This window comes from Sardina pilchardus, chromosome 2 (assembly GCF_963854185.1).
Source record: "Sardina pilchardus chromosome 2, fSarPil1.1, whole genome shotgun sequence".
Taxonomy (NCBI): Eukaryota; Metazoa; Chordata; class Actinopteri; order Clupeiformes; family Clupeidae; genus Sardina; species Sardina pilchardus.
In genome coordinates, this window is record NC_084995.1 from 31,957,029 (window position 1) to 31,972,412 (window position 15,384).

The window sequence follows — 15,384 nt, forward strand, 5'->3', positions numbered from 1 at the left end:
TATTGCAGGACACATGATCTAATTGTGCTACTGTAGGTACACAGAGACACCCCTCTGGTCCCAGCAGGGCAAGTTTTGAGGGCCTGTCAAACCATGTCTTCAATGGCAAACTGCACTTGTGCCACAGTCCAGCAGGATTGGAAAGGATGGCTCAAGAGTTCACTCCATCTCAGAGAGGTCAATATGCCTTTGTGTTCTTCGACCCCGGGCTGTAACCCTACAGTCTCTTTAGCTACAAAAGTCGGTGACAAAACTAGTCTGTGTATCACCATACTTTGCTCAATCTTCTAAGATTGAAGATGGGGAGTCTGCGCTTTATTTCTACTGCACAAGAGGCATGATCAATGTGTCATTAATGGGCATTAAATGACTCTGTACGCTTGGATAATCCTTCAGACCAACGATCTGGTGCATCTTCTGGATAAGCTCAGAGCCATAGAGAGAGAGAGTTGCGACACTCTTTAGGCCCTTTTCCTCCGACAGAGAACCGGCTCCGTTCCCGTTCGTGAAGCAACATTTGAACCGTTTGTTGTGTTTCCACCAAACAAAAGCCGGTTCGGAACGTGGCACCTACCTTGGTTCGGAAGTCGAACCAAAAAATACTTGTTTTTTCTTGCGAACCGGAGTGGGCGTGTCATGTGGCATTCAGTTGGGGAAAAGGCTAAAAGCACGAGTTTTCCGTCCATATCAACTGTTGCCATGAGTAAACAAAACGATTCAACTAGCATTACACTGCAGACGTTGACTAGCATGTTAAACAGCTAGTTTCTGCCGTTTTTTATGGGAGAACTGGTCATATCACTCTCCCGTTTATGCATCTCATTAACTTTTGCTTTTGCATGCACCACCCATTGTTGATGACGCATCCTTGGTTCGGTTCAGAACTGGTGGAAATGCGGACTGGTTCACTAGATAGCTAGCCTGACGAGCCAGACCCACATCAAGATGTAGGGTCTGGACACTCACCGTAGACAGGGCTCAATCGGAGGGGTGGGATAAACAGTTGTCTTTCAAATTCCCTCCCCGCAATAGGATAACGCTAAACGAATCATCTTCTTGTTTTCAAGTAGCAGGATGCGTAACCTTCCCTCTCCACGCAATAGGATAACGCTAAATGAATCATCTTCTTGTTTTCAAATAACAGGATGCGTTACCGTCGCAACTTCTGGTCGCATGTCAGTCACCATTATGTTAAGCCCTGTGATTGGGCCGCTGGTGCTGGGGGTTCTCAGCTTCCTGGCTCAATGGATCGTGCCTAGACTGCCCCGCCAGCCAAATTACATTTGCTGCCGCTAGGGGCGTCTAGATTTCTAGGCTACTAGATAGCACCACGGTTCAAAGAATTCTGAACGGCACCAGTTCAACACCAGGTTTGTTTTTGGTGGAAAAACGCCTTTTGATGTTGCCGCCACACGATCAAAAGTTCCAAAAAACCTGTGCTGAATGGCTGAATCGCAGGAGGGTGAGATGTACTTCTGGATGCTGGAAGGTGTAATCAATTAACTCATTGACTACTGACCAAGAGATTGGCTGTAAATAGTTCCAAAAGTCCCATAACGAGGAAATAGCCTGGAAAAAGCGCTGCCATTTTTTCCTATGGAGGTCTATGGGAGTGTCGCCACTCTGTTTTATCTACCGCTCTGGATAAGCTAGTTTGTGATTGGACCCAAAGGTTGTGGACAGGAAGCAGGTTACCTGAGCTGCTGGGCAAAATCCAGATTCCCGGCACCTCTCTCCCCCCCATCCAGGAACTGTATAACACCCGTCTCACCCGGAAAGCTATCCGCATTGTGCAAGATCCAACTCACCCCTCACTCAGCCTCTTCACCCTGCTGCCATCTGGAAGGAGACTGAGAAACCTCCAGGCCAGGACCAACAGGCTGAGGGACAGCTTCTTTCATCAAGCTGTCAGGGCACTCAACTCCCTTCCTGCTCTGCCCCCATTCCCTGCTGCCCCCCCCCCCCCTCCCACATAAACTCAGGACGCAATCACTCCCCGCCCCCTTCTCACATAATTCCACACAAGTTTTTATTTATTTATTAATAACTGCACTTTAATTGAAACCTGCCCATTTGCACAATATTCCATGTTTAGTGTCTTTGGATGTTTCTATGTGTTTGTGTGTGTGAGGGTGGGATTGTGTATGTATGTACATATATGTATGTGTATATATATGCATAATGTATGTATATTGTGTCTAGTCTGTGTCATAGTTTTTTATATATTTTTTACCATAAATTGTGCTTTCTTATGTTGAAGGGAGAACAAGGAGCATGAAATGTCATTCTCTGTATCGCAGAAAGTGACAATAAACAGACTTTTTTTTTTTTTTTTTTATGTATTTTTTTGGGGCTTTTATGCCTTTAATGTTATAGGACAGTGGAGAATGACAGGAAGTGAATGGGAGAGAGAGTCGGGGTGGGATCCGGAAAGGACCACGGGGCGGGAATCGAACCCGGGTCACCGGCGTGCGGTGAAGGTGCCCCAGCCAGTTGCGCCACAGCTGGGGCCTATAAACAGACTTTGACTTTGACTTTGACTTTGAAATTCACTGGCAGGTCAGGCAGGGCTCACTCAGCCTTACCCCGCGTTCACACTGTCTATGTCCGTCAATGGATCTCGGAGGTTGTGTCTGCCGTATGTGTATTTGCATACACGCGATCTGATTGGCTGACGGATCCGTCGCTGCCTGAAAAGTTGAACATTTCTCAACTTTCTTGACGGAGGCAACGAAGCTGAAGGAACGGACGGACCCACAATGCATATGGAGTCCGCCCCATGCAAAGTGAGTGAGATCCGTTGACGGACGTAGACAGTGTGAACGCAGGGTTAGTGACAACTCCACCAACTTGCGGTTGAGTTAGGAGGTGCTTCGCGGGTGATTGATAGCCACCTAGCATGTAGAAATCGGTAGCCAACAGATTCCAAAACTTGGCTGCCACTGTTAACCATAAAGCACTGGAGGAAATGCTGTATGATTTTGCTCTAATTTATTGTATGATTTTGCTTTTCATTTTCATTGCAACAAGTTTGCATTATATTCATATAGGGGGGAATTCTCCCATGCGCGTAAGGGTGCATAAGGGTGCGTAAGTCCAAAAAAACGTGCAGGGAGGGAATTTGAAAGACAACTGTTTATCCCACCCTTCCGATTGAGCCCTGTCTACGGTGAGTGTCCAGACCAGGGGGTCAGGATTTGACTGATTAGCTTCGCCGATTAGCAAGGCACTTCCTCGTCGCCATTTTCCAGAAATACATCATGTCCGGTGCCGTTTTCCCTGCGTTTTCCTCATGCTGATTGGTGGCTGTTCCACTCTCAGCTCATGCACGAGCTTAGTGTGGGCACGAGCTCTCCTTCTGTACCTTACGTCAATCAGTAACCTGGCACTTAATTGGCTAAGTAAAACGGCACCGGAAACAAGCCCCTTGAAACGCCATATTGAAGCCTGAAAAAATTGTTCAATTTTGGCAATTTTCACTAGCCTATAGCATTCCCATTGAAATGAATGGGGGCGGGACTTGTTCACTTTCTCCAGTTCTTATACAGTTTTTCACAATTGCTAGAACACCTTTTTCAGAACTCTTTACCTTTTTCTCAAAACTGTGAACACAAAACTCATTTCTCAAACTACATTCTCGAAACCCTTCAATCTTGTTGCAAAACTGAACAATCACCTCAAAACACTTCTAACTTTGCTCAAAACTAACTAATGGTCTCAAATCATTGAACACATCAGGCAAAATTACACTCCTTCAGAGCGGTGATAAGACAATACACCAAACAATGGAAGACACAGTTTTCAGGGCAGGGTTTATGGCTCCTGGAGGAATTGTATTCATTCAACAGTTTTTCACAATTGCTAGAACACCTTTTTCAGAACTCTTAACCTTCTTCTCAAAACTGTGAACACAAAACTCATTTCTCAAACTACATTCTCGAAACCCTTCAATCTTGTTGCAAAACTGAACAATCACCTCAAAACACTTTTAACTTTGCTCAAAACTAACTAATGGTCTCAAATCATTGAACACATCAGGCAAAATTACACTCCTGCAGAGCAGTGATAAGACAATACACCAAACAATGGAAGACACAGTTTTCAGGGCAGGGTTTATGGATCCTGGAGGAATTGTATTCATTCTAATTTGAAAAATAAAATATCACAATGAAAATAAAGAACAAGGACTTATATCACTCTCTACTCATATCGTCTAGCCTATATGAAGATATAAATATAGTTTTGTAAGTGAACAGAAAGACAGACCAATACTGTACTGAATATGATTTGTACTGTGATGCCACAGACTCTGATAGTACTGTAAGCATGCAATACTGTAATATTGTATCGTGCCTGAATTACTTACTTGGACATACTGATAACTCAGCTCTTTCACTCTCTCAGAGTTGAGCTCAAAGGGTAGTAAGTGTGTAACAGTGGATGTTCAGTAATTACTGTACTGTATGATAATGGACATTTACGCTATTCATCTTCTGTAGTCTGAATCTTTGGATTATTGATAGGGTTGGGTATCGAGAATCGAGAATCGATGGGAACCGGGAATAGCTTTCCAATTCTCCCGGAATCGTTCAAAAGTTTAAATTTCAATTCCTAGTATCGATTCCCAGTCCGCGAACCGGAAGAAGAAACCACTAAACACCAACGAAGAAGGTGTTTGCATAACCGAGCTGAGGCAACAAGAAGACGATTTATATTGTAGTTGAAAACAGCCCTGTGAGAAATTTATAGTAAATGTCATTCAGAAAGACCGTTGGTTAGCGAGCTCATTTAAAATATCCAAACTTTTTTGACCCTGCCTTTTACAAGAATCGGAATCGAGCATCGTTAGGAACCGGAATCGAAACAAGGAATCGAAATCGGAATCGGAATCGTTTAAATTCAAACGATACCCAACCCTAATTATTGACTCCACAGAGAAACCACTGATGTTGGGTTGGACCATGAAGTCCTGCTTCTCTCATTGGCATTCCATGAACCAGAACATGGTCAATGATTGTTGCCCAAATATCATCATTTACAGTATTGCAACTCTTGGGACTCTCTGTCTTTCTCTTCATCCTCTTCCTCCTACCTTCACCCTCCTCTTCCTTGTACCCCACTTCTACTGTAACACAAACTTGTTGTCCCCTGCGTCACTGTCAACTCTGAACTGACTTATATTGGTTGTCACATCATTAGACAGAAGTGTTATCAATTTTGAGTGGTAGTGTTCAAATGGAGACAACTGTGCACTAATTGTGTTCAACTTCTGCGTTGTTTGGTTATCAATATAATTAAGAAGTGCATCAGAATGCACAATGTGTTCACAGTTTTGCAAAAAGGGTTAATGAGTTTGGTAAAATGGGTGAAAGTGGGTGAAAGTAGTCTATGGTTTTGCCAAAAGAGGGCATAATTCAATAAATGTGTTCAGGCATTTGAGAATTTGATTCAGAGAATGGGGTTTAGTGTTTGAGCAACTGTGAAAAACTGTAATTTGAAAAATAAAATATCACAATGAAAATAAAGAATAAGGACTTCTTTCGCTCTCTACTCATACTCTAGACTATATGAAGATATAAATCAATAGTTTTGTAAGTGAACAGAAAGACAGGCCAATACTGTACTGAATATGATTTGTACTGTGATGCCACAGACTCTGATAGTACTGTAAGTATGCAATACTGTAATATTGTATTGTGCCTAAATTTAGACTTACTTGAACATACTGATAACTCAGCTCTTTCACACTCTCAGAGTTGAGCTCAAAGCGTAGTACAGTAAGTGTGTAACAGTGGATGTTCAGTGATTACTGTACTGTATGATAATGTGGACATTTACGCTATTTATCTTCTGTAGTCTGAATCTTTGGATTATTGACGCCACAGAGAAACCACTGATGTTGGGTTGGACCATGAAGTCCTGCTTCTCTCATTGGCATTCCATGAACCAGAACATGGTCAATGATTGTTGCCCAAATATCATCATTTACAATATTGCAACTCTTGGGACTCTCATGTCTTTCTCTTCATCCTCCTCCTTTTACCTGCACCCTCCTCTTCCTTGTACCCCACTTCTACTGTAACACACACTTGTTGTCCCCTGTGTCTCTGTCAACTCTGAACTGACTTATATTGGTTGTCACATCATTAGACAGAAGTGTTATCAATTTTGAGTGGTAGTGTTCAAATGGAGACAACTGTGCACTGATTGTGTTCAACTTCTGCGTTGTTTGGTTATATAATTAAGAAGTGCATCAGAATGCACAATGTGTTCACAGTTTTGCAAAAAGGGTTAATGAGTTTGGTAAAATGGGTGAAAGTGGGTGAAAGTAGTCTATGGTTTTGCCAAAAAAGGGAATAATTCAATAAATGTGTTCAGGCATTTGAGAATTTGATTCAGAGAATGGGGTTTAGTGTTTGAGCAACTGTGAAAAACTGTAATTGAAATGATTTCTGCAAATGTGATCTCGCATCCTTTGTCCTGTCCTCCATTTGTGGAATTGGTTCCTCCTCGAGGAACGGGTCAAAAGGGGGAGGCATCTCTTTGCGCAGAACCACTATATTGTGGAGGACGGCGCATGCAACAATTACATCCAGTGTTGTGCATGAACGAGTTCAAAAGAACGTGTTCATTGAACACGCTCATTTTTCTGTGAACGCTGAACTGAACGCAACACATTTGTAAATAATGAATTTGAACGTGAATTCGCTCAGATTTTGGGAAATGAACGACGAACATCACTGTTGATGTCCAATTAAACGTTACAGAATTTATTTTGTCCTGAGAAGTCGAGTGACACTATCTGCTGGCAATTCAGAAACAGTATGTCGTTGTCACACTCACTGCCCACGGGCGCCACTCCTAAACTACAGCTTTGCACTACCTTACTACATTACCCATGATCACGTTACGCATGATGCATTGTACACAGAACCGCTGCTAGGCCTATATGAATGCAATCGCGGAAAGATTCTGCACTTGTCAGTGATGATAGAGGGATGCATAACGTGTTCAAAGAGCCCTCCAGTATGTCACTGATCCATCTGGTAAGGTAATGCAGCAAGGCAGCCTCCTCCATACCCCCGGTGTAAAAACTACACTCTTCTGCCGTCAGGCATGCACAGCTGACGCATTTATTATTAATTATTAATAAATGCGCGGCCGCATTTATTAGGCGTCGGTATCTGCCATAGACCTAAAAGAAATGTATCTGCCCAGCGAAATAAAGCCCAATTTACGGACATTCTCAATTAGATGAGAACAACAGGTGGCTGTAGCCTATATTCCGTCAGAAACAGATTTTCATTCAAATGAACTGAATTTGAACTAGTTCAAAATTAAAAATGGTGAACTATGAACGTGAACAGTTCACTTTGCACGTGTGTGAACTGAACTTTGAACTAGTTACTGAAGAGTGTGAACGTGCACAACACTGATTACATCGCAGGCCCGTTCCGGACAAACTCTTAATGAAATCTGGATTTCAATATCCCGAATGCATTTTCAATCCTGACGTGGGTTCTGCTGAGTGCCAGGTTGAAGGTTGAATGTTGTCATTAGGGTATGGGGTGATTAGTGTTGGGAGACATGGATACCCGCGATCCCCAAGGAGATACCCATCGAATCGCCCTGCAACCAATACAGACTTTGAGCTATCTTGCACAAGCACAACAATTATGATGAGGTCTATGATCTATTAAAAATGCAACGCACCCTGTTGAAATGTATAGATCAAATTGGATTCAAGATACATCCTGGCATCGTGTACCGAACCAGGCCATTTTGCCTCCACATTCGTGATCAGGTACTGTAGGAAGCATCACATATCATCATCTAATAATAAAAAAGATCCACAGCGATTAACAAAACAATCATGAAGATATTAGAAATGGCCTATATTGGCTGTGTATACCTACCTGGACATGTATACCATGATAGCCTTTCCTGTTCACATAATCGGCATAATTTATGGCTGGGGCCTTTACGGGCGCTTGTGTGCCATCAATGCACCCAATGACATTCGGGAATTCCGAAATGGATAATACCCCAGATGAAAAGTAAACAACAAGAATAATTTCTGCGCCATTTGGGAACATTTTATTTTTTCACCAACTCTCATAACCTGAGAGTTGGTGAAACTCTATTTTAATGACCCTCGTGGGTTTGTGGCTATACAAATAGTTTGCAGTTTGCAGTCTAGGTCCATGATTTGTAACATTAGAAATTTAGGGCTGGAGCAGTCTATTTAAATATATTAAAGATTCCCGTGAAAAACGATATCGCTCCAACAAGAGGCCATCAGGATAAGACAAAATGTCGACTCATGGTCTTATCAATCTCTCTCAGTGGATTGCATGAATTATTTGCGCTCCGATATCAACAGGCCTCTCATCAAAATTGCGAACAAGTGAAAGCTGCGGTGAATGCGGGTTTAAATAGCCTGAGCAAAACCGGGTTATCTTCCAAAGTTAAAGGGATAATCCGGAGTGAAATGCACTTTAGATCAATTTTTCGGACTATTGGGAGTAAATACGTTGAGTTGACACCAAAATCATGTCATTCGGATGTATTTTGAGAAAGTTCGAGCTCACTGTTTTTAGCCAAAACTCGTTAGCCTGGAGGTGACTCGGGCATGTCATTTCGCCGCTACAAAACGCTATTTTTATACCTCTTCTACTGTTCCAAACAACATTACACTTACGTGGTAGTGAGTAGAGGGTCCCTAAAGTCAAACCGAAGTATCCCCACGTCTTTATGTGGTCGGATAGAGAGTCCAGAATGAATTTAATCGAGTCAGTACCTTTCCGGAAATGTCGGTGCTGCAGCTGACAACGCTTTAACAACCAGTGTTTCCCATACATTGACTTATTTGTGGCGGCCCACCACAATATCAACACTGACCACCACACAATGATTTCATGTTGTACTACTTAAACTAGATGAACTCCTTTCATTGCAGAGCTATGCACACCTTTGTGCAGCCTCTCTGTCCCTCAACAAACATGCATGCCCGTTTAAAGAATACATTTTTAAAAATCCAGCAAGGATTGTTGTTGTTGACGACAATGACGCTAAATCGCAATTCTGTGGGAAACACTGAACAACACTTTATTAACATTTCCGGAAAGGTACGGACTCGGTTAAATTCATTCTGGACTCTCTATCCGACCACATAAAGACGTGGGGATACTTCGGTTTGGCTTTAGGGATCCTCTACTCACTACCACGTAAGCGTAGTGTTGTTTGGAACAGTAGAAGAGGTATAAAAATAGCGTTTTGTAGCGGCGTAATGACATGCCCGAGTCACCTCCAGGCTAACGAGTTTTGGCTAAAAACAGTGAGCTCAAACTTTCTCAAAATACATCCGAATGACATGATTTTGGTGTCAACTCAACGTATTTACTCCCAATAGTCCGAAAAATTGATCTAAAGTGCATTTCACTCCGGATTATCCCTTTAAAGGGATATTCCGCCATTTTTGGAAATAAGCTCATTTTCCACCTCCGCTCAAGCAAAACAATTGATTTATATATATATATATATATATATATATATATATATATATATATATATATATATATATATATATATATATATATATACACAGTGTGGAGCATATGTATTTGATACCATGCTAAAACAGGGATATAAAATCATCATTTGACAATTGATCTTAATGCCTTAATTAAAAAAATGAGTAAAAATCAAACCACCAAAGACACTAATTTTCTTTGTGATTGAAGAATGTATCTTAAATAAATAAATGTTTTCCTTAAATGCTAGGGGAAGGAAGTATTTGACCCCCTATGTAACCCTATGGGAATTTAACCCATAGGGTTAACATAGGGGCAGGCAGTTTTTTATTTTTAAAGGCCAGCTATTTCATGGATCCAGGATATTATGCATCCTGATAAAGTTCCCTTGGCCGTTGGAATTAAAATAGCCCCACATCATCACATACCCTTCACCATATCTAGAGATTGGCATGGTGCTTTTTCCAGTAGGCCTATTAGCCTGTTTGATTTGCATTGAGCTCAATGAGCATCCTCCGGTGTGCTGTGGAGTGAGTAAGACTGTTGGAGGTTACCGTTGAAATGCGTCAGCTCAGAACCAGCGTTAGCAAAGGGGAATGCTGCAACTGAAGGAAGGGGTTAAACGTGATGAAAACGGTCTCCACCGACCTATATCACCTCAGCAAAGTTGGAAATGAGGTCCTATGTCCAAAATTCCGAACTATTCCTTTAAAGTTACAACATGTGAAGTCCAATAGGCCTACTAGGCCTACGCTTGATTCAAAATTAAATATAAATATGAAAAGGGTTAACGTTATACCTATTATACCTTTACTTTAGTTTTATCACTAAACTGCTTCACCTGGGATTGTCCTCTGAAAAATATAAATTAACTTAATTTTGGAGCCTGCACTAGACTGATACACGGTCAACTAAGGTTATTTCAACCAACATTAACAAGTTAAACCACAATTTAATTATGTAGGCTGTTTATAAGTGAACTTAAATATTGTGGATGAGTGGAATGGCAATTTAGCTGCTCCTTTGCAATCCAACATCAACTGGTCTTGGCAGCAAGCTGTTTATGTGCTTGTGCATTTAATCACCAATGTAGACCTTGCCTAAGCCATAGCCATGATGGTGTAGTGGTTGGCATGGCTGTTTTTGCATGGGAACCTAGGCTGCTGAACTGTTGTTCACTGTTTTTAGTTTATAAGGTATAGTTTCAGATAATATCTGTTTATGGTCAGCTTCTTACTTCATAATTAAACACACAACCAAGCTTTCAGAATGCTCAAAAATGAAGTAAACACATTGCGGCATCGAGAGGTTTTATGAGAAGAAAATTATTTACAGAACACTATGGCAGCAATAATGTTGTACCTTATCTTTATTTCAATTTATGCTGTTTCTTTTTAATCAATCAGTAGTTTGTTCATACATTTTTGCATTTCTTATGTCTAGTCTCATGTACATCTGTGTTAAACTGTGTGTTTGTTGTCATCGGTGTCATGACACTGCAACACTGCAATTTTCCCAGACTCCCGGGAGTATTAGACTTTTTTTTAATAACACTTTGCCCAGAAACAGGTTCTTCCAACTGCATTTCAGCCTTGCTGATAGCGATGATAGACCTGAGGGAAATAATGGCGTCTCCTACAGCGTCAAGTTTGTAAATGGTAGATGATGCCAGATAGTGCCATTCAGGGGCAGTGAATGACAAGATCAAGATCAAGGGAGTCGAGATACTTGTGGGAAGAATGTCCTTGCAAGTACAGACAGAGGAGAAGATTACTGCTGGCACACCAAGAGGGAAGCACTATCCAGTCCCCCGACACAAAATAGATATGTCAAAGAGTGAGTGGAAGTAGTAACCATGTCACTTACAGAAATGGGAAGATTGTGCTTGTGAAAACAGAAGACTTTTGCACACTCTTCTGAACAGGTGTGTCTGATGTTATAACCTGAGGAGGGTCAAAGGGCGCTTTCACACCACTAGTTTGATTATTTGGTCCGCATCAGGCAATGAAATTGTTATTATGTAGCATATACTGTAGACTCCAGTGAGGTCCGCTTTCACACCAGCAAATAACAAACCAAAAATGGCCCGATTGACGTTTCATCAATGTTTATCTTTCGGTAGAAATAAGCATCATTTTGACTCACTATTTTGACCTACAGTCTATGGTTTGGACCCCAGTTTGCGTTCTCACCAGAGGGACCGCACCAGAGTCTGACATTTGGTGCGGAGTCAAGCGGACCGAGACCACCTCTTTTTTAGCGGTCTCGGTCTGCTTGATTCAGTGCGGACCCGAGTGCGAGTGATGATTTCACACCAACGAAAGTGAACCGAACTAAGAGCTTTTGGATCGTTTGGTGTGCACCAACTGCTGTTGGTGTGAACGCATCCTAAGGACACACCTACTGGACCTCCTACCTTTCTGCACAAGTATTGCAGAGTAGCTAACAGACAGACAAGCCAAGTGACATTTGCTACGGGGCTCTTCTCAACCCTCTGATCTCTCTCCTCAGTCCTCCAGTTCGTGCCCCGGATATTGTTCAAAGTCCGACATCATTAAGGATATCTTTTTCATCTGATTGCGACCAGAGGAGACAAGACCGAGGAGGGAGGTGGAAGACCAGATACGCGAGGAAACACAAGAGTATCCTACACGGAAGTGTTTTCAGTCAGAATTGTGCGATCTTTGGTCCAAGCTGCCTAAGTAGAAAGTTCTCTCCCAAGTCTGTCAACTTTTGGTTTCAAACAAGTCCATAGAGATGTATTTGTGTCAAAACTAGTAGATAGACCAAAAAAGGACCTTCTATGCTGGAATTATCATGAACTACCATGTAAACTTAAACAAATAATAATAATAATAATTGTTAATTATCAGTTTGCAAGGTTATTTAAGATGATTGTCAATTTTACTATTTGATGTTCTCGCAGTCAGGTTCTCTGTCTACAGGAATGGACAAAAAAGTAGAACTAATAATATATTTATGTATTTTTAAAAAGTATTCATCATGATTTATTAGTGCATACTATGTATGTGTCCACTATTATTATTATTATTATTATTATTATTATTATTATAGGCTATGTTTTATTGTGCTTGAAACACTAATGGAGCTCTGAACATTCTTTTTCAATGACTGAGTGTGACAGTGTTGGACTCATGAATAAACCTGGAGGAAACTTTGGTACAAAACTGCTTTCCAGTCCGGCAAAGCTCCTTAACCAACAACTTGTTTGTCCATTACATCCTATTGGGTTAAATGTCACAATGCTCAGGATCTTGCCAATCATACCACCAGATAACTACAACGGAACAGTTTATTTTATAAAGCCTAGAGTTAGTTTCTATGTGATTATGGTTTCTTATTGAAGGTGTACTTAATCACGATCATAATACAGGCACTGCTGTATTGACACCTTAAATGTCCAAGCTAGCATATGCCATACTGGGACGTCCATTGGAGCCTTTTTACAGTCTATGATTGGAGCACAGGCAAAGCAGGAGAAAATATCTCTATTTTGAGGTTTCCAGTATTGTTATTCTAGTCAACTCTACAGGAGGTTGGATAGATAACAACTGTTTGTCAACTATGATATTTGTGGCAATGCATGCATGTATATTTTGTGGTGTCTATAATCCAGTCCTCATTTACCTGTCTTGTTACTCTGCATAATTCTAATAAGATGTCATCAAGCAGAGAACATCTAATTCTACTGCAATTCCAAAATACTGAAGCTGTGCAACTATAACACACCAATTCCAAGGCCTTACATACATCTGGGAAGTGAATGGCATGGCATAAAAAAAAGCGAAATGTTTCCATTTTCTCAACAAAACAGATGTAGTTTTCATAGCCTGCACAGGTTACACCAGAACATCGAATCAATCATTGTTGACACCAACTACTGTCAGTAGACACAAATAGAAAGAGAATTCAGTAATTGAAGACCCTAGAGGACATTGCCCAGATATTCACTTAATTTAGTGTGCCACCAAACCATCTCTCTTGTAATGCCACTTTGTGCCTTTAGGGCTGTATTAAATACAGGGCAAGTCAATGGTAAAGTTGTCTGGTGAATGTAATGGTGTGTTCAAATCAATTTGAATCCTACAAAATACCCATAGCCCCTTTAATGTCTAGAATGTAGTAAGCTGATTAGTGTTTTAACACAGTGTACAGTATACTATATTCTGTGTGCTATTCACAGTCAAATACTTGTCAAGTAGTTCCACAACAGCCTCCTCACTTTTTGCATTTTTATGTCAAAGTGTTTATTCCCTATGGTCATGAGATATATTGTTATATAACTTGCAATAAATGTTTTAGAGAGTCATTCTACGCAACCCTTGCATCCTCAAGAGTAAGCTGCCCTGAAGACAATATTAAAAAGACTACTCATTAGTCAGAGCAGCTAGCTAATGAAAAATAAAGCAGAAAAGATTAACAGGCTCAGAATTCTTAGTCAGGGGACATGGTCTGCCTGAAGAGTTTGGCAATAATCTCACCATACTGGAAGAAGAATATGTTCAATTATTTATTGATTTCATAAATAATACCCTCAAGCCATTTTCCGTTCTGTGAATTGAGAGGATCCCAGTGAGTTATTTAATATTCGTAGCAGATCCGTCCCGAAACCCCAGACCCGGAGTTCTTGTTCTTCGTCAGTGTGAACCGGCAGAGGCTATGAAGGGGCTCAGTCAAAGAGCCGAGACATGGTCTAACACGCACAGGGCCTACATACGTTGTGGCCTTTCTATACAGAAACACGCAGGAGGAGATGCCACTGTCCCTCCTGAAGGAAAAAGAAAAAGTCCCTCATTTCACTGATGAGTTTATTATTCAGTTGTGTCTAGGTGCACATGCACAGGTAAACTGCCAGTAAAGATTCATTACAAACAATTTTAAAAACCAGGCCTTCCAATCTATGTAACAATGTCAATGTGTTTCGAATTCCAGTTACGTAATGGGCATGTGTCATGCGTCATGCCTGATGGTGCCCATGCAGAGATCCCTCTCACACACACACACACACACACACACACACACACACACACACACAAACACACACATGTCCAGACCTCAGTCAATGAGTGGGTGAGTGGGTGGGAGGAGGGGAACAGGGCACTCTTGTATTCCGGACAGCTGGTGAGGTTGACGGGGAATGCCAAGAAGGAAAACCCCGCCGACTACATATATTCCCCGCTAGCTGGATGGGCCTCTGTTCATCATCCCATGTGCCAATAAAACCATCTGTTGGGACAAAGATGACTATGATCTTCACACAGGCGCATCAAAGGAGTACGAGCATATACAATGTGATCAAGTAGTTTGTGTGTGTGTGTGTGTGTGTGTGTGTGTGTGTGTGATAAGCCTCAGGCCTTGGATCCTTGGAACTAAAAACATGACCGTGTCCTTGTTTCTAGCTGTCCATTTAGAAACTCTGATTAAGAGAGCAAGGAAAGAGAAAAGGAAGTACCATCAACATTTATTTCCAACCAGCTAGTCTTCATTTCCAACCAATGGGCTAGTATTAAAGGGGAACTATGCAGTCTTGGCTTAAGGTACCTTAACTTAAAGGGATATTCCGCCATTTTTGGAAATAAGCTCATTTTCCACCTCCCCTCAAGCAAAACAATTGATATTTACCTTTTTCCCGTTCATCCAGCCATTCTGTGAGTCTGGCGGTACAACTTTTTGCTTCAGCCTAGCATAGATCATTGAAACGGATTAGACCAGTAGCATCTCGCCTGCTAGCATCATGTTTAAAAGTGACTAAGATTTCCAGTAATTTTCCCATTTAAAACGTGTCTCTTCTCAAGTTAGAAAGTGCAATAAGACCAACTGAAAATGAAAC